Below are 19,963 nucleotides of genomic sequence, written 5' to 3'. Positions count from 1 at the left end.
AAACTAGTTCTTTAGCATCTGGTCATCTGTGTAATACAATGGATCACTTTACTGTATTATAAATTAGAACTACAAACCTTCACTGGCCATGTTTAGAACAGTTTTCCAGGGTTCTTTGGTGAGCCCTTGAAAAAAATCCAACAAGTCGTCTTAGGGTGGTCTTTTCAGCGACCTCACTCGAACAAAAGCAGTGTGGCGGAGTAGTCACGGCTGCACTCTTAGGAGGTGAAGGGGGTGGAACCAATGTACATGTAGTGAGACATGCACACAAGGCATAAGTTACTTAACTAACTATTGTTCTACAACATGGGCCTGACATGGATTCACATGCTCATGAATATTGCCCGTCGTCAGGCTGGGAATCCTCTGTAAAAGAAAAAACAGTTTCACTTTCAAACTATTTCTCCTCTAAACCAATCACTGTCCTCTGGCTCATACTGCCCCCATCCAATGACAGTCCTCTCCCTAAGCCCCGCCTCCGGCAGCCATCTGCAGATTTGGTAAGCACGTAAAGTGGCAGTATGACCAAGAAGAGCCACAGAGGGGCCGGAGGGAGGGTTCGCATGTGAATCCATGCAAGACCCATGGTGGAAAATAATAGTTACAGCTAAGTAACTTGTTCCTTCTCCAGCATGGGGTCTGGCATGGATTCACATGCTCATGAATAACAAATACATAGCAGTACAACATTATACAACCATGGGCGGTGGCAAGGCTCAACAGAAGCAAATCACTCTTACCTCCGGAACAGACTCACCTCTAGCGAACAGGTTGCGTAGCACTGCTTGGCTGACTCGGGACTCCTCTCTGGAGGAATCCCTGTCAACCCAGTAGAACTTTGTGAAGGTGTGCGCAGACTTCTACATAGCAGCCCTGCAGATTTCCAGCAGGGGCACAGCAGACAGGAATGCTGTCATTGCAGCTCTCTCTCTGGTGGAGTCGGCTCTCAGATGGCCGGGCAGCGGTCAGTTCGCCAACCAATGACAGTGCGTGATGCAGCCGGAGAGCCACCTTGAGATGGAAGCCTTGGACAAGGCCTTCCCATGGTACACAGGACCAAAAAATCACGAACAGATGAGAAGTCTTCCGAAAACTCTTTGTGCGCATTACGTAGAACTTCATGGCACGAGCAACATCCAGTGAGTGCAAGGCCCTTTCGGCCCGCAAAATTTTCGGGAAGAAAACAGGTAACACCAAAGGCTTGTTGGGGTGGAATTCTGACAGAAACTTCAGCATGAAAGAGGGGTGCGTACGCAGTTCCACCCTTGATTCGTGGAAAGTATGGTACGGCTGCTTGTAGGATAGGGCCTGGATCTCACCTACATGTCAGGCAGAGGTGATTACCACGAGGCAAGCCGTCTTCCATGAGAGAAACTTGAGCAAAGCCTGATGCATAGGTTCAAAGGGGGTCCCCCATGAGCCTTGCCAGAACCACATTGAGTTCCCACGCTGGGGTAGGAGCCTTCACCAGCGGGAAAGATTGAAAAAGTCCTTTGAGAAACTCCTTGATGAGTCTGTGGAGCCAAAGCAAGGATCTTCCTGGGGATCTGGTGTAGCGGGAGATAGCCACCAGATGCACCATGGAGGCCTGCGCCCGACCAGCCTTTGGTATGGAAGCATCTGTGGAGCTGTGAACCTCAGGGGGGTAATCTTCTGCAACCGGCACCACGTAACAAAATTCTTCCACTTATGGCAGTAGCACTTTAAGGTCGACAATGCCCTGGCCCTGGCGAGGACCTCCCTGCAGTCCGCTAGCAACTCATAACCACCAAACTCTACGGCTGCAGGAGCCAAGCCCTCAGGTTCAGCAATCCTGGGTTGCGATGAAGGATTGCGCCTCCTTCACTGGTGAGAAGAGGCGACACAGACAGGCTGAGAAGGTCTAGATACTAAGCCTGCCCCGGCTACGCCGGGGGGATGAGTATCCTCTTGCATTGACACCGAGTGTGTTGACTTGTAACAGGAGAGGGAAGGGAGGAGACGCGTACAGAAAGAGCCCTTCCCAGGGGAAGGAAAACGCGTCCCCCAGGCTCCTCGGCTGGTGGAATCTGCCGCCATCGCAAACAGATCGATATGGGGTCTACCCCACTTGACGAACAGGAGGTCCACCTGATCATGGCGAAGCTCCCACTCATGGCAGGAGAGCAGTTCCCTGCTGGGGGGAGTCTAGGGTGGTATTCTTGACTCCTGCCAGGTGAAGAGGGACGAGGAACATCCCCTGTCTTCCTTGGAGAGCGCGGGGGATAGACTGCCCCCTTGCTTCCTGATGTAGAAGATGGTGGTGGTGTTGTCTGTGAAGATCCTCACCACCCTGCCTTTCAGAGATGGTAGGAACGACTTGAGGGTCCAGAATACTGCCCGTAGCTCCAGGATGTTGATATGCAGATCTTTCTCCTCCAGCAGCCACCGGTCTCTGGCGGTGTGTGCTCCCCAACCTTCCAGGGAGGAGTCCGTGGTGACCGTCTCCTGGTATGAGGGGGGTTTTGAAATCCTGTGCCTTGAGCGTAGTTGGAGCGGACACCCCACCACTCTATCGTCCGCCAGAACTCTTCGTTGAGAGGGATCTTGTCCGTGAAGCTTCTGGACACCTGTATCCAACAGGCATCCAGGAATTCCTGTAGGTATCGCATCTCCAACCTGCAGAGACATACAAGGTAGATGCAGGACGACATGCCCAGTAACGACTTGATGGCCCGCATAGTGGCCGTCTTCATCAAGGACAACCGTTGCACCTTTCCTTGAATGGCTGCTAGCCTAACCTCTGAGGGCGGCGCCAGGCAAGACACCGTATTGAGTCTGGTGCCTAGGAACAAAGCATTCTGCCATGGCGTTAAGCAGGACTACGGATAGTGATCCGTGAAATAGTCGCCTCCATGTGTCCGACGGCCAGCTCCGACAGTCGTACGTGGTATACGTGCATGCCCTGTAGATATTTATGTGCCGCCACTGGTGCCAGGCATTTTGTGTACACTCTTGGGGCCAACTTCAAGCCGAATGCGAGGGCCTTGAACTGGTAGTGCTGGGCCTGCACTAGGAAACAGACATTTCCGATGTTTGTGAATGGGCACGTGGAAATAGGCATCCTGCAGGTCCAACAACGTCAAGTAGTATTTTTTCCAGTTGGCCGAGCACGTGCTGCAACATGGCCATCTGGAATTTTTGGGACTTTAAGAATTTGTTCAGATGTCGTAGGTCCAGGATGGATCTCCAGCCACCTCCCATCCCAGTCTTCTTTCTGGCTAGAAAGTTTCTGAAATAGACTCTGGCGCACCGGAGCCATGGGGGAACTAGCTCTGTCGCCACTTTTTGTAGCATGACTCGTACCTCTTCCAGAATCTGAGGGATGTGCTGCTCCTGAAGGGGAACCAGAGGGATCTGTGGACACCTGCGTTGGAACTCCAAAGTGTGTCCTTTGGCGAGAGCATCCAGCACACATCTGTCGTGGTGATCTTTCTCCACTAGCTGACAAACTCCGTCAGCCGGCCTCCCACCAGGAACACGAGTGGGGGGCGACGTCCTGGCCGGTTCAGGCTCGCTTAGGCGGCGGCGTCCTGCCTTGCGGGTGATTCTGTCCTCCGCTACTGTAGGCCTGGGAGCAGCCTCTGTAGGATTCTTGCGTTGAAGATCGAGAAGGATGTCTGTAGGATGTGAAGAACCCTTTTGAAGACCGGCTCGAAATTCCCCTGGAGGAGCGAAAAGAAGACTATCAATGCTGCTGCAGAGTGCCGAGAGAACAGGCTGGTTGCGTATCAGTCTTGATGACCTGGAGGGACTTGTCGACAGCCTTTCCAAATAGATTTTCCCCGAAGGGCATGTCCAGCATCTTCGCTTGGACCTCGTGATGGAAATGAGTGGCCTTCATCCATCCCCGTCGACTAAGGTAGACACCATTCCCCATTTGCCAGAACCCTGTGGCAACATCCACTGTGATGGTGTGATCTGACGCCACCTCCCCTTCCTGGAAGAGGGCAAGGGCTTCCATCTTCTTATCGTCGGGGAGGAACTCCAGGATCGGTCCTAGCTTGTACCACAATTCCCTGTCGTACCTGCGCAGGATATCCAGCACCTTGGCTGCCTCGATTGTGGACGCTGCAGTGTAAATCACCTTCTTCCTAATGGTGTCCATCCTTTTCCCCCTTGCTGTCCAGAGGGACCGAAGACGAGGATGGGTTAGCTGACCATTTTCTCGCAGCCACCGACACCACTGAGTCTGGCAATGGTTGCAACCTCAGGCAATTGGGTGCAGAGTCTGGCACCCTATATTTCTTCTCCAGCCTATCCCGCTTGGCTGGAGCTGTGCAAGGGTTCTTCTTGAGGAGCAGTCCCTCTTCACAAATATCATCCAGAAAAGGCACTGCCATGATAGCCTTCCTCTTGGCCTGGCACCTTTGATACAAGAAGCCCTCCTTTTTGGTTTCCTCGGGCACCATCTGGAATAGCTCGGAGGCCCTGGCGATCATGGAGTGGAACAAACCCAACTCATCCGGTGGAGACACCCTATGTGGGGCTTCCAAATATGGCAATTCACCTTCTACTGCGACAATGTCGTTGTCATCCATCATCGGGGCGTATCCTCTCCCGTACCCGTGTCTGGGACTGCTGGGGGGCTTGGGGCCCAACATGGTGGAGGAGGTTGATATGGGGGCATCAGATGGCACTTCCTCTTCTTGGGCAGAGGCTGATCGGGCACCACAGGTAACAGCGCCAGAGGCATTCTAATCTGGATCTCTGACACCAAGGTATGTAGAGTCGATAGAATATCCAAGGAAATGTCCCTCTGCTGAGAAGGCAGAACTGGAAAACTACGCCCTGCGCCCTCGGTCTCCTCGTCCTCGTGGACCGTATGGAAGGACTCCTGATCTTCATCGTCCGCAGACAAGACCTCTACAGTTTGGGCGACGACCTGGCATGCCTGCAGAATTTGCCAGTCTCTGCGGTGGTGTCATGCCGTGGTGACAGGGACACTTTCTGCACCGTGGGAGCTACCCTCACAGGATCAGTGCCAGTAGCTGCTGTGGCCGTAGTAGCAGTCGATGAGGTCTTTGCCTGTGCTGGTTGAGCCTGCTTGAGCTGCGCGGCCGCCTTCTCCTCTGTTCACAGCTTATCAGATTTCTCCATTAGCTTAGCCGGGGTAGATGACTTACTCTTTGAAGAGGAGCTTGATGGTAGGCTGGCAATGGAGGCAGTAGTGTTGCTGATCGCGCCCTATCCACTTGGGACCCACTTCAGCACCGTATCCCATGGACCCCGACTGCCGGATCTTGGCATTATCTTGGGCCTCCACAGATGAGGTGACCTCAAAGGACTTAGAAGACCACTCCTCGGACTGGTCAGTCCTGGATGAGGCATGGCCCTGCTCTGAGCACGGGTCAGAGGCCTTGTTTGTGTTAAGCCATGCCACCAGCCTACTATGCCTGTTGCTAGGGAGAATTCTCTGTTTAGGCTGAATTTCCTAACCTAGTGAGTCCCCCAGCAGCTTTGCTGGATTTTTGGGGTTTATTTTTTTCTCCTGCCAAGAGTGAGACTCTTTTACCCTCACTCTTGGGCATGACTTGAGAGTATTTCTGTGACTTACTATGTGCTTATGGGCTATGGGGTATTTTTTCCCCATAGGCTATCATTGGTTTTTGAATGTGTGTTACACAGCACCCTCAGTGCAGTAACACAGGGGTGTTATAGAGACCCCCAAACATAGACTCCACACCCTGCGACTGACTACTGTCTCCCTGGGTCTGTAAAGTCACCATTGACTTTACTAGTCTTAATTTAGGAACTTAACCAGTACAAACCATCATACTGTGGAAGTACTGGTAGGGGTAATTAGATTGCCCCTGGGTCTGTTGTCGAGGGGGTACTGTCCCGTCCCCCCTCGCCGAGTTTCTGGCTGGTGGCAGTGGATACCACGGAAATATTCCACCGGAATATTCCCCAATGGGATTTCCTATTAATTTTAATGCACCACTTTTTGGTGCAATGTTAAAGATACAGCCGGTTTATTTATTTAATATAAATTCACCGGTTGGGATTTTTTGCCGGAACTCGCTGCCAAAATGGCGTCTAGGTTCACTTCAGTAACCCTGAACCCGAGTCGAGCCTTTGTTCCACTTTTGGCGGGCTTCTGCACAGAAGCCCTCCAAATTGGTGCCATTCTGTCTGGGTACCACAGGGGGTGTAGGAGGGGGTTTAGGCACCCTGGACTGAGTTGCCTTGCCAACTCATGTCGCACTCTGGTGTGATTGGCCCAAGTGGTGAGCCGCCCCGCTCACCACTTCGCATGTTTGAGTGACAGCTAGGCTGTATGAATGGGGGTTTGCTGCATAAAAGCAGGGTTTTTGGGACTGGTTCTTCAGAAGTCGCCACAGGACCTAAGAAGCCGAAGAGGGAGAAGCCGAGCCGACCTGCCAAGACGACACCACCGGTGGAGCCCTGCGGAACCGTCTCACCACTTTTCCCAACGACAGAGGAGATCTCCGGCCTGGAGAGTCTTCTTCCCTTGACTGGTGGGGACAACCAGTTTCTGCTTTCTTTTCGCCACCCTGAAGCATCTCGTGGCCGCCTTGCCTGTGCCAAGCACCTCGGCAACCGGGATACCACTTTTTACCTCAACCGCGAAAGAGGGGTAACATCCTTTTAACCGGAAAAACTCCACGGCTGGTTTCTTCCCTGGTAGTGCAACGACCTTCAGCTTTCCTCCACGTCGAGATCTTCTCTTCCTCTGGACGACGCCGCGACTTGCACCCACTACCAGGAACAACTGCCACCGCTGGAGGATCCTTTCCATTTTAAAAGGTACCGTGTTCCGCCCGGCTTCCCTTGCCACCGATTGTACGGGGTAGATTTAGCCCTCGGCTTTCGAACCTGGGTAAGCCTGGGACACCCTAACTAAACTTTTCTAAACTTAGCAAAACCTTTTCTACTCACCTGTAAAGACTTGTGACATTGTGTGATTCTGGACATCTTTTCGCCTGGCTTTCCCTAGAGTGGGCCTGGCAACCGAACTTCCTTGCTCCTCAATAGACTGCCTTTCTGAACTCGCTGTGAATCTCTGAAAAGTGTTTTGCCTTGCTGTTTATTACTTCTGCCTTTTCCCTCCCTTTTTAACTAACTTGTTGGAGTGCCATCTAACGTTAAGCGCTCACCTCTGTTTGGAAATAAGTGGTGTTAACTTAGACTTGTCCATCAAATCACTAGGGATGTACATATAAGTAAGAGTGACTGTGTTTTGACTTACTTACCTTTTCTGTGCTAGTGTAATTTATCAGTGTGTCTTTTAAATAAATAATTATATACTTTTACACCTAGCTCTGGTCAGTGTTTGCTTGTACTACTGTGCCTCTGTACCTATTATGTATGCTCTATATACTGCCTAACTCTTCTTGAGGGAAGTCTGACTGCTCAGCCACAGCTACCAGGTAAATCTGGGTGGTACAGACTGCTACTAAGTGGGTTTACTGCCAAACACCTGTAGTCTTAAATCTTTTGCAGTGGTCCCAGAGGGAACTGCACAGGTTTCTGCCTAACACCTGTCCATCGTTTTTAGAGAAACCGAGGCATATCTCGCACATAAGGAACCTTAGGGTCCGGATGCAGGCAGTAGAGGCATTGCATTTGGTGCAGGGCCTGAAGAGGGACCTTCCCTCCTCCTCCTCCCCTTCCTCCTCCTCCTCCTCCGTCATGGTCGGAGGGCACGAAGTTGACCCAAGATGGCCTTCTAGAATATTCGCCCTTACGGGGGGGGGGGCAGAACTTCACTGAGGTGTCCCCGCTGTCGGCAGATGAAGAAAAGAGCACACTGGCTCTTTGAAACAAAAACATTTAACTTTTTGCATCGAAAAACACATAAAAACATACAAATAGCCTGGAGAGCAACTCGAGGACTCCCAACACTGCAAAGTGCAGTAAAAATCTGAACATGGCTGAAAGAGGCAGGGCTTAGGTAGAGGACGGTCATTGGATGGGGACAGTATGACCCAGAGGACAGTGATTGGTTTAGAGGAGAAGAACAAGTTACTTACCATTGGTAACATTCTTTCGATTGGATGTCCCTCCCACGTATTCCTCATCTTATGATAATCTCTCCAGCTTCAACTGCTTCGGACACCTTTTTGGACAGAGGGAGCTGTGTGCAGTGTCGTCGAGTCCATGTCCCTCGAGGGCCTCTTATTATACGTAGTGTACACAGCGCCCGTTAGCTTCAATTCGGTTTTCCCTCTCCTGAAGAGGAATTACCAGGCGTGACATAGACCGTAGGCTGACCGAAAGCATAAAGTGTAATAAAATGTAAATTGTACCCCAGGGTAGGCTGGGTGGGGCAATGAGGAATATGTGGGAGGAACATCCAATCGAATGAAGGTTACCAGGGGTAAGTAACTTGTTCTTCGAAAGGATTGCGTCCTCCCACGTATTCTTCATCTTATGATAGACTCCCAAATCAGTAATAATTTGGAGGCGGGAGTACCAATTCAATTTAGATCCAATCATGGACTGAATGAAGGACCGCTTTTGCAAATTGTCCTCCCTGACTGGAAGATGAATCCAGGTAGTAACGTCGTACGAAGGTATGGATACACAACCAAGTGGCCGCTGAACAAGTATTATTGATTGGGACGCCTCTTTGAAGAGCAGCAGAGGTTGCCATGCCACTTGTCGAATGTGCTCTTAGACCTTCTGGTGGGTCCTTGCCTGCTAATCTGTAGCATTCACCAAAAGCCAGGATGATCCATCTGGATATGGTTTGTTTAGTAACCGCAAAGCCCAATTTGGGACCAGTATAGCCAATGAATAATTGGTCATCTTGGTGAAATTTAGCCATTCTGGATATATAAAACAAAGCCCTTTTTTGGTCCAGTCTATACAACCTCTCCTCCTCCTTTCCTGGATGAGGAGGTGGATAGAAAGTTGCTAAGGTAATTTGTGGAAGTCGGAGACTACCTTCGGTAAAAAAGAAGGCTTTACCTTGAGAATGACCTTGTCTTTATGGAATACCGTATGTGAAGTTTGCAGGAAAGGGCCTGCAACTCGCTTACCCTGCGGGCTGATGTTATTGCAATAAGCAAAACGGTTTTTAATGTTAAGAGCCTTAAAGGGCATGATTGTAAAGGCTGCAAGGGAATGCATGTTAAAAACGTTAACACTAGGTTGAGGTCCAATACAAGGATATTGAATGGGACTGGTGGATATACATTAGTAAGGCCTTTCAAGAATTGAATAATCAGAGGGATCTTAAAGCATGAATCCTCCTCTGAAGAGCGCTTGAAAATGGAAAGCGCCACTAGGGAACCCTTAATTGCTCCAATGTGGAGCCCCAGATTTGACAAAAAGGAAAGCACTGTAGGTTTGTCACATAGAAAGGGATCCACATTGTTATCCCTGCACCAGTTGCTGAATTTGTTCCAAAGGCACAAAGATTCTGTTGCTGGCCTTCTGGCCGAAACAAAATAACCATTACATCATCCGTGAGGTCTGAATCGTTGTATCTCAGCCTTTCAGAAACCATGCGTGAAGGCTGAGCGTCTTGACCTCTGGATGGAGAACCCTGACCTTCCTCTTGCGAGAGAAGATCCTCTGTTTGTGGAAGACGTATTGGAGGGAAGATGGACATGTCCAGAAGGTCCAGGTACCACGTCTTCCTGTCCCAATCCGGGGCAATGAGGATTATGGTTTTCCCGAACTTTCTCAACCTTTTGATCACGTGAGGAATGACTAGACTGTAGGGAATGCGTACAGGAGTGGAAACTCCCAGTCCACCACAAATGCGTTCCCTAGAGCTCCTGTTGGAGGAAATTTCTTTGAGCAAAACAGTTTGCACTTCCGATTGACACTGGTCACGAACAGATCCACTTAAGGGGTTCCCCAAAGGGCAAAGTTCTCTTGAAGGACTTCCTGAGCGCCCGCCGCCTTGTTCTGCTCTCTGGCTAGGTGAACTGCTGATCGAGAGATTCCTTCTTGAATTGCCCAGAACCAGAGCTGGATTGCCTCTCTGTACAGTGGTAGTGACCATAAACCACCTCTGTTGAGATAGTACATGGCCACTGTGTATTCCGTCATTATCAGGACATTCTTTCACCGTACAGATGGAAGGAAGGCCTTCAGCGGTAGTCCGATTACCCTCAGCTCCAAAAGGTTGATTTGTAGTTTGGTCTCCGATGGAGACCAACGACCGCCGATTGTCAGATCGCTGGTTTGAGCTCCCCACCCTGTGAGTGAGGCGTCCGTCGCTACCATTATCTCCGGCAACGGCTGGCAAAAAGATTCTTCCTTGGAAATATTGTCTTTGCAAGCCCACCGCAGAAGGTCCTGAACAACTCTGTTCGAACTTTGCAGGTGGTCTGACATTCTGCCTGAGAACTGGGACCATTGAGTCCTGAGATCTCATTCTCAGGCGAGCCACTGGCACCAAGAAAATGAAGGATGCCATGGGACCGAGCAACCTCAGAAAATCGAAGGCCAGAAGATGCTGGGGACTCTTGAATTTGGTAACGATCTGCAGAATATGTTGAGCTCTCAACTCGGATGGCGAGGCTTTCCCAGAGGAAGCATCCAGGACTGCACCAATAAATTTGAGTCTTTGGGATGGTATTAACTGAGACTTCTTGTAATTGAGGGAGAAGCCCAGTTTGTGAAGAGAGGCAGGTTACGCTGAGATGTTCCCCGGCCTGCTTAGGTGAACGAGCCCTGATCAGCCAATCGTCTAGGTAGGGGTAGAAGTGAATCCCCCCCTCTCCAGAGCTTCGGTGCCACCACCACCATCAACTTAGTGAAAACCCTTGGGCGGAGGTCAGCCCAAATGGCAGAACTCGGAATTGAGAACGAGAACCGCAAACCTCTGGTACTTAATGTGCTTGAGATGGATTGGCACATGAACGTAAGCATTGTGAAGGTCCAATGATACCAACCAGTCTTGAAGTTTGAGAGCCTGAAGGATCTGAGAAAGGGTAACCATCTTGAACTTGTCCTTCCTGAGGAACTTGTTAAAGTTCCTTAAGTCCAAGATGGGTCTCAATCCTCTGTCCTTTTTGGGAATCAAAAAGTATGGGGAACACCAACCCTTGTTCCTTTGCGCTACAGGTGCATGTTCTATTGCACCTTTCTCTAGCAGGGTCAACATTTCCTGCACAAGGAGCGGATCCGGAATGTTTAAAGTTGTTCCACGGTGGATGATCCCGAGGCCTTTTTTGAAAACAAAGGCTGTAATCTTGGCCGACAGTTTCCAGTGCTCAAGCATCCGAAGTAATGCCCCGCCATTCGTTCAGATGCTGATTAAGTCTGCCTCCCACTGGGGTCTTGTGAGCCAAGGCCTCAGACCGATTAAGAGGCGGCTGAAGGTAAGGTTGCAGCTGCTTGGGCTGACATAGCACCTCTCCCTCATCCACCACGAGGGAATCTTCTCCGACTTCTTTGACCTCATTTGTGGAGACCCTTTTCTGTAATGCCATGCGAAAGGGCAAAATTGGGTCTTTCGGAGGACCCTGGTCCAAGATGTCCATCATGTCATCCTGCTCAAAAGATGGGAGTAGGCCTACTCCATCCTAAAAATTCGATAACCTTTCCTATAAGTTTTCTATATGACGAGTCAGTTGGGTGTGGTTTGCTAAACTAACTCTGGCGAGGTATCCAACCCACTGGCTGACTGAAGGTTATTATATATATCTCTTAGCCTGGACTCATCAGATATTTGTTCCTCTGGCACATTAGGGATGCCAAACTGTAGTCCAAACGGTGGTGTAGTGTCATCAGAAGGAGGTTCCTCTTCATACATGGCTGACAGACTTAAAATAGTCCTTTTTAGGTAAAGGCTTGTAAACCTTTTCCTGTCAGGCTTCGACAATGTTGAAGTAGTCGTCGACGATGGCTTTGAAATCAGTACTGATTAAGACAGCGTGGACGGCTACAACGCCGACGAAGTGGTCGACTTCTTGTGCTTCTTTGACGGAACCCTAGATGGGCTAGGTTCCTGACTCAAAGCCCTCGACAATGTTCTCGTCGGATCGAGAATTTTCTCGATGCAAAACAGGCTTCAAGCTCGGTTTCGAAGATTTAGTCTTCAACTTCCCTTTGTCGTCCTTATGCGGAGCGACTACGGCATGGCTTTTCCGCTTGTCCTTCGAGGGGGTTGAGGTCGCATTATCGAAAATTCGAAGCATTTCACTACGAAATGCGTCCCATTTAGCAGCGGAATCCGATTTCATGGCACACCCAATTACCTCAGTTGAGGAATCACTGGAGGTCAAAGGTGACCTATGACGCCTCTTCTTGGCCTTCTTCGAAGACGAAGAATGGCACGATCGACTTCTTGATCGAGAACGTTTAGATTTTTTGCATCGGGAAGAATCCCTCCACTCATCTGTCTTTTTTGACCTCTTCGAAGGTAACCTCCCCACCGCCAATTTACCTTTACGTTCCCTGAGAGCCTTCTCAGTCATCGCCGAACAGGAGCCACAATCAGTGCTATAATGCACGGAACCCAGACACCACAGACCTACGCGGTGGGGGTCGTGATCAACATCTTCAACCCGCAGTCTTGGCACTTCTTAAAGCCTGACTTGGGCATTGATGGTGTCGATGAAGAAGACATTTTTCAAACGAAAATCACAATTTCACTGAAGCGCGCTGTATTTCTCTCGGTGTTAGCTCGGAAAAACAGAACTGAAGCCAACGGTCGATGCATGCACTACTTATATGGATGACGTCGGCCGTCGAACTGAGGCCCTCAAGGGACCTCGACTCAACGACACTGCACACAGCGACCTCTGTCGTAAAAAAGAAAAAATCAGAGGCAGCTGGAGAGATAAAAAAGTAAAAGTGAAACTGTTTTTCCTTTTAACAAGGATTCCCAGCCTGACGACAGGGAATATTCATGAGCACGTGAATTCATGCAAGACCCCATGTTGGAGAAAGGGGAGTCAACACAGTATACCTATTGAAAAATATGCTGTTTACTGTGCATTTCTTTTAACGTAAGGAACACGTTACTTATCTAGAACTTCTGTTCTCCGGCATTGGTATCTTTCATGGCTTCTCGTGCTCATGATTATTCCCAGTCGTCCAGCTGGGAATCCTCAGTAATATTAAAGCAGTTCTCCTTCAAAGCTTAAATACTGCTTGATGTCACTTTGTGTCAAATTGTCCCAGCCAATGACATCAGTCCTCCTTAGCTCCAGCCCTGGTGGCCATCACATAATGTGGCAGTAGGAATCAAGAAGTGAGCCATAGAGCGGCAGGCAAGAGGGTTGCATGTGAATCCATGAAGGAAACCAATGCAGGAGAACAGCCATTACAGGTAAGTAAGTAAAAAAAGACTGAACTTTACTGAAAGAAAAGTTTGAAACCTCATGGAGATGATGAACTGCATTAACTGAAACAAGTGCTGGCAAAGCTAAGAGAGCACAAGGAGTTGAATGCAGGATATAAGAAATCCAATACTGGTGCAAAGAACTGTATAAACAAGTTGTGGCAGGGGCCAAGGAACTAGAAGGAGCTCCAATAAGTACAAGGTGGTTACCCAAGCCGCAATACCGTGTCAGGAGAGTGACACATGTGACTGAAGAAAATCTCACTGCTGAGGAGAAGCAGTGGACTAGTGTGAGAGGAAAAGCAGTCATGGAACTGGTTGCATGACCTGTAATGGGTGGACCGTGTGGTCCCACAACTGCGCCTACACCAGGCGATTAATGGAAAAGCCACTGAAAATACCTATTATGAAGTTTGTGTTGTGCCAAGACTTTGTTGTAATACTCAAGTAAAGTGTTGTTTTGAAAGCTGGAGGCTGCTCTTCATCGAGCTCCGGTAAGACCCATCAAAAATCCAGAAATAGTCCTTTGCCATCGAGGTTATTCTCCCCGAAACACTGCTGCAGTGGGGACAAAGGCTGTCAGGGCCTGAAGGTCAGAATTGGGAAGCACCAGGAGGAGCGTTGGGGCAGCTAGCCCCGAGGCACGAGTCAAGGCCTGTGGCAGTGAGTGCGGCGTGGCCCTGACATTGTGAGACGGCGGGGGGCTCTGCCATGCCACATCAGTGACCGGGGAACCTGTGCTCCTGCTGTTGAGGGCGAGCAGCAGCAGCCACTGCAGCCCCGACAGGAGGCGGGACAAACATCAGTACCATTGGCAAAGGCGACAGGCACCAACATCGACCCTGAACGAGGGGCTGTGGTACACTGCAGTGATCCAAATTATAGTTCAGGTGAGCTCTGGGAATCCTGCAGAGTACCCTGCGAGAGACTTGGTCCGTCAGTGTGGGATGCTTCCCGGGCAGGCCTGGGACTGATCGCGGGGGTTCCGGTGCGGCGAGCTTGGCGTAGTGAGCGGGCTGTGCGTAGAGTGCCAGCCAGTCTGGAGGGTGCCCATTGTGGGTTCAGACTCTGCAGAGAGATCTGCTATCACCTTGCCGGCGCTGATACACAGGACTGTTGGAGGACATCAGGTACATGTTTACCCGCATAAGGATCTCGGGCTCCGATACTGGCAGACTGTGGAGAAATGGCCTGACTGCATGGGTGGGCGGCCTAGGAGCGAGAGGCAGTGCTCTCAGAAGTGGATGATGCTGAGGGGGAACGCGTGCTTGATAATTATGATGTGTACACGCACTCTCTAACGCGAGTAAGCCGGTGCTCGCTCGTGGTGTGGCGGTGCCACTGGAAGCTCCATCAGTGCGCCCAGCAGTGGAATACAAAGGGCAAGGCTACTGGGCGGTTAATGGAGCAAGTGGGTCAGACTGGCGGCTGCAATGCATGGGTGTTCCGCTAATGGGTGTTTGGAAATTCTGATGTACGCAGACTCGAAAAGTGGCGATTAACAGCAATTTTAAGTTGGGTCATTTTCAGTACTTACATCAGTTTTACCTGACTACAGTGGATATTCACAGGTTCTTCCCTGAGTCCCTGGAGTCAAGCTGGAGGTGCAGTGCCTCTTCCGCAAACTTTCTACATCTGGCTAGGCCGTGTCCCCAGATTCAATCCTTCTGTGCAAAGGTGTTTGATCCAATTGGGGGCATTCCGGGAGTACGGGTGGCCCTGTCCCCTCTGGTAGCGCTGTTCGGTCACACACTGGCATTGCCAAAGCAGGTTAGGCTCCTACTGGGTTTGTTGCTGTTATTGGCTAAAAGAAGGGTGGCCATGGTTTGGGGAAGAGGGGGTCGCCCTCCTGAATATGGTCAAGGGAAGGCGGACATTGCTCATTTCCACAAACTGGAAACGGACTAGGGCCTCGAAGCCGAAGGATATCTGGGGAACATATATCACATATTTGCTGTCAATTGGTAATAGAGACACTAAGGGGCCCGATTGTTAATAACACGTCTCCACTGCCTGAAACGGCTCGGCCACATTCTCTCCTTGGCTGTAAATGAACGTGCGCTTTGGTGAAAGGTGGGTGTAAGCGTGAGGGTGGAGAGGGTTGCTGTGTGCTGTAATGTATTTCCATTTTCTATTAAGATTGAGAAACCAATAAACAGTTTATAAAAAAAAAAAAGGAAAGTGTTGTTTTGAAAGCTGGAAGATTTGAACTCTTGGGGAAGGGAACCCCTGTATTTGCTGGGCTACCTTGATCTTGGGGAAGTTGAGCTGATTACAAGCCAGAGAGCAAGGGGTAGCTCAGAACGTTACTTTGAACACTATTCCTTTTTGATGCCGACATCCCTACACATTGTATGCAATTAATAATTAGGGAAAGTTTTGGAAACGGACAGGTGTTTTACTTTGGACTTCCTGATGTAGCCCATCCTTAGTTTTCTTTAAGTAGGGAAATCCCACATTAGTATAGGGCAGGATAGGCATTCATCCACCTTGCCTTTTAAGTTGTAAAAAAACGTGTTTAAGAAAACTTGAACCTGTTGTCATCAAGCATCGGGGTGGCGACTACTGATTCCCTGGAGGCTTTCAGTCTCTGAAATAGTAAAACTTCCTTCCGTTTCTCTTCTGGAAACGGATCAAAGCTTTAAAAACTGCACATGTTAGCACTACATGAAAGGAACCAATCATGTCAGGAGGCAAATTACGGGAAGGCAGGTGTAGGGTCTCTCCATCTGCTGGTACCAGGTCCTCATGCTCATCCATAGTATGCATATCTGGGGAGGTATCTGTGCCTGGGCCATTATCTGTGTCCGTGAGGGTAGTCACAGGGACAGAAAACAATTGAGGCGATGGTGGAGCAGGTGGTGGAACGAAATCCACTCGTGAAGGCAAAGCAGGACTTCTAATGGGGCACAACTTGATGGACAGGAGGAGGTAGACGCTGTTGCAATTATGTGACGAAACTATAAGGTAGACAGAATGTCCAGTGACCGATCTCTGGGGGCCGGTGGTATCCCCAAGAGAATTGTGGGCACAGCTATGTGTGGAACACTGGTAAGGACTGGTCCTTATAATTGACGAACATGTATGCTCACCCGATCAGCCTCAATTAGGGTTTTTAGATAAGATCACAGGAGTAAGATACACTCCCTTTTTCTATGTTATCTGTAGATATTACATATAGATTTCCTTTAAGAAGGTTCATTCCAAACTTCGAGTGGCCGATTTGATTAGAGGGTGAGCTTCTCCGGGGTTTTTTCCAATACAATTGAAACGATACTGAGGGAATTTAGCTGACACTTTTCTCCTGCAAACAATCTTTTTTAGATACTGTGAGCCGGAGGTACCACTTTATTGCCGAACTGTGTGCTGCACAAGAGATATCTGTGAGAGATTCCTTACGATGTTACATCAATCCACCCTCCATACGAATCGTGAAATTTGGAGGTAGGCACACTTCTTCTCTGGCAGACATGCCTACATATTGATTGAGATTTACACAAATAACATAAGGATACATTTATTCTCCACTACATTCCTAGAATAGGTAAACCTGAAAGCTCCACTTACCTCAAAATAAACAAGGGAATATGATTTAAAAGACTAGAGGGTCTCCGGGTGTCAACTTGATGCCATTCTGTATGCATTAAGGTGAAGTTATTCTACAACACATATTGATTTTGCAATGATTTATTCAAACTGATTATTACACAACTGACCTTGGCATTGTTCTACTTACTTTATAGATGAAATATGAATGTAGAAGCCTGAAGATTGACTAAAGTACCTGATACTAATGAATTATTGCTCCTGATGAAGGGATCATTTTCCCGAAACCGGTCGAGCATTTTTATATTGTGTTTATTCATTGAATTTATGATTAACTAATTTGATATTTAAAATAAAATAACGTTTTTCTATATGATAAAACAGACACATAAATGTTGAGTGTATGCAAATTATGTTTTTATAGTATTACTACCATTAAAACATTCAAGAATAGTTGACTCACTGAGTTAGCATATAAGGTGTGCAAGGCACGGGAGTGTCAATCGATTAAGGACACTGTTTTTCCTTTGATTCATATTAGCAACTTTTTTGTGCCAGAGTTGCACTTTTCTCCCCTGCACCTGTTAATTATTGTAAGATTCCCTATACCGTACTTAACAAGATTCAGAACAAAGGTGTGCATTTCACAATTTCATTTTTTTGACAGATTCGGAGAGGCCACCACATTCTAAGGAACAGGGAGAAACTATCTTAGTAGTGGAGGGCATGAAAGTGGTGAAGGCTTCAGTTAAACACACACGGAGCACTCTTAATAATACAAGTTAGGCAGAGTGCATACAAATACAGTTATTTAGGCCTTAGTACAAACTTGTATCAATTAAAAACCACAGGTAAATAACACTTTATTATAAACATACACATTTACCTTGGTGCTTTGTGTGTTATGGTAAGAGCACTAACACTTAACTTGTAAATACATTTAGAACTAGATTTCAAGATGCTGCAAGTGCAGCAAAGCAAGTGAATAAAGAACTAGAATCAGGTAAGTACTCCATACTTCGAGGACTAATAGGTTTAGAATAAATAAGTAAGCAAACACCATACAAAACCTTATACATATAGGTACTAACATTAAAAAGCCCTTCCCTAGCGAGAAGAGCAGGAACCTAGTGTGCTTGGAGTCACAGGTCCCAATAAAAGTATTTTCCTGCGGCTGGAAGCTGGGATTCTCTTTAGGTAGTGTTGGCTTGAGCCAACAGAAATTTTGTAAGTGCTCCAAGTTTCAGTAAAAACAAGAGGGAAGTCTTCAACATACCCTATCCCAATAAAATCACCTTAGGGGAGACTTTGGGGAGGACACCAGGGCAGAACACCACCATACAAGGCTACAAAAGGTAAAGGAGAGAAAGGGCTAGGACTTCATGCCCATACAACTCTACGGAGACAAGTGTGGTATGTTTAACTCCTGCTCCCCCGTACTCTGATTCACTCAGGGACTAATTTAGGAGTTACTGAAATCGCTCGACCTTCTAGATTCATGCCTTGGTTCCATTGGAGGAAGCCCGGGGGTTGCGCTTGCAGATGTCACTTCAGACTAGAAGTTATTGGGTCTAGCTAGTTGGCGGTTCCATGCACCAATGGATTGGATCTGGATTCTGGGCAGCTGAACACCCAGGACACAGACTTCTGGGCCACTACTCCAGTGACTACCTCAGAGGACTCCCATGACACGATGAAAGTGGAGATCAGTGATGACACTTAAAGAAAATGGCGAAAAGCGACCCTCATAGCAAGAACAAAAGCTGGTCGTGCAAGGTCCACCTTCAAGATGGATAGCTGCAACTTCAAGGAACTGACACTTGTTCCATACACTGAGGATCTAAGGGGTCCCAAGGCTAAATTCAGGAAGGAGACTGTTGCAGTGAACTAGCCAAGATGGCATCTGGCAAGCCCACATGTTTATGATTTCATCCAATGACTGAATCTTCGAGCCGGGGTCAAGACTAGTTGTTCCCACCAGTGCAAGGGTCTAAGTGCTGATGAAGGTCTTCAGGAGCTCTGCAGAGGATCAGCTTTGCCCGGAAAGTGAAGAAATGGCTGCTGGCAATCTTCCAGGGACGAATTCCATGTATTCAACGGGCTGCGGCCCTTCATAGGAGTCTTCGCTCCAACGATGATCTGAATACTAGCTGCAGAAGTCCCCCTTTTATCCAGGATCCAGGCTGGAGTTGTATCAAGCCCACCAATGGCAAGGGGCTGTCCAATATTCGACAGCCTCTGCCCACTGTATATGCCCAGCCACAGACACTCAAGCATGAATGAGGACTGGGTCCAGACAGACCCAGTCCCCACAGTCGTCCACACACACAGACTGCCACGTTGCCCGTGAAAGCTGGAGCTTTCCCCGAGAAAATGTAGGTCATACTACACGATGGCCAAAGGACAGGTGAAAATCTCCCAGTACAATTATTTTAGATTTCATGGCACTGTAATTTGCATTCGGCAGTAAAATGCAAAAGGGAACAAGACTATAAAAACAAGAAAAACTGGTACATGGCCAAGATGGTGGAGAGGTAAGACATGCACCTCCGTCCAGCTCCGACCACAGGCCTGTAACATCTTCGAATCAGAGGTCCCGAAAGGCTCACATCACACATAAATCGGTAGAGCTGCAGGAGATTCGTGGGTCTACAGTACTGCAACGAGAGCCCCGATACGGCAAAGGTTTTTGTCTGAGAAACAGAGGAGGGGAGAGAGGCCTGGCATACCAAAATGGTAAGTGGACGACCTGGCGAACAGAGCAAGGAGGGATATTTGCAATTTAAATTCCTCTGACAGGGAGCAGTAGGGGGAGATATGGAGGACTGCGTACGGCAGCTTTTCGGACAAGTCACAAGCAACTACCCCTCAGCTCTATAAAAATTGATAGGGCACACAGGGTCAGCCCTAAGAGAAATGACAATAGCCGCACAGTCATTGTGGTAAACCTCCACAATTATAAGGCGAGGGAGTCCATCTTGGGAGAAGCAAGGAAGTCTAATGGAATCCAGTTCTGAGAATCTAGCATTAACATTTTTCAAGAGGTTTCCCAACCCACTTTGGCAAAAAGACGCTTGCTGAGTCTAATCACAGAAGCACTGCGACGCCAGGACATTAGGTACAGGT

The 19,963-nt window shown here is 48.6% G+C and overlaps 1 protein-coding gene across 3 annotated transcripts in view; it reads right to left on the bottom strand.

Moving 5' to 3' along the window:
- HEATR6 (HEAT repeat containing 6) overlaps positions 1 to 19,963 on the bottom strand; it is a 1,218,923-nt gene that overhangs the window by 839,188 nt on the left and 359,772 nt on the right. The gene's annotated exons all lie outside the window — the stretch shown is intronic.

This window comes from Ambystoma mexicanum, chromosome 9 (assembly GCF_040938575.1).
Source record: "Ambystoma mexicanum isolate Mex_15411 chromosome 9, UKY_AmexF1_1, whole genome shotgun sequence".
Lineage (NCBI taxonomy): Eukaryota > Metazoa > Chordata > Amphibia > Caudata > Ambystomatidae > Ambystoma > Ambystoma mexicanum.
The sequence above is the reverse complement of the archived record's forward strand: the minus strand, read 5'-3'. Positions and strand labels throughout refer to the sequence as shown.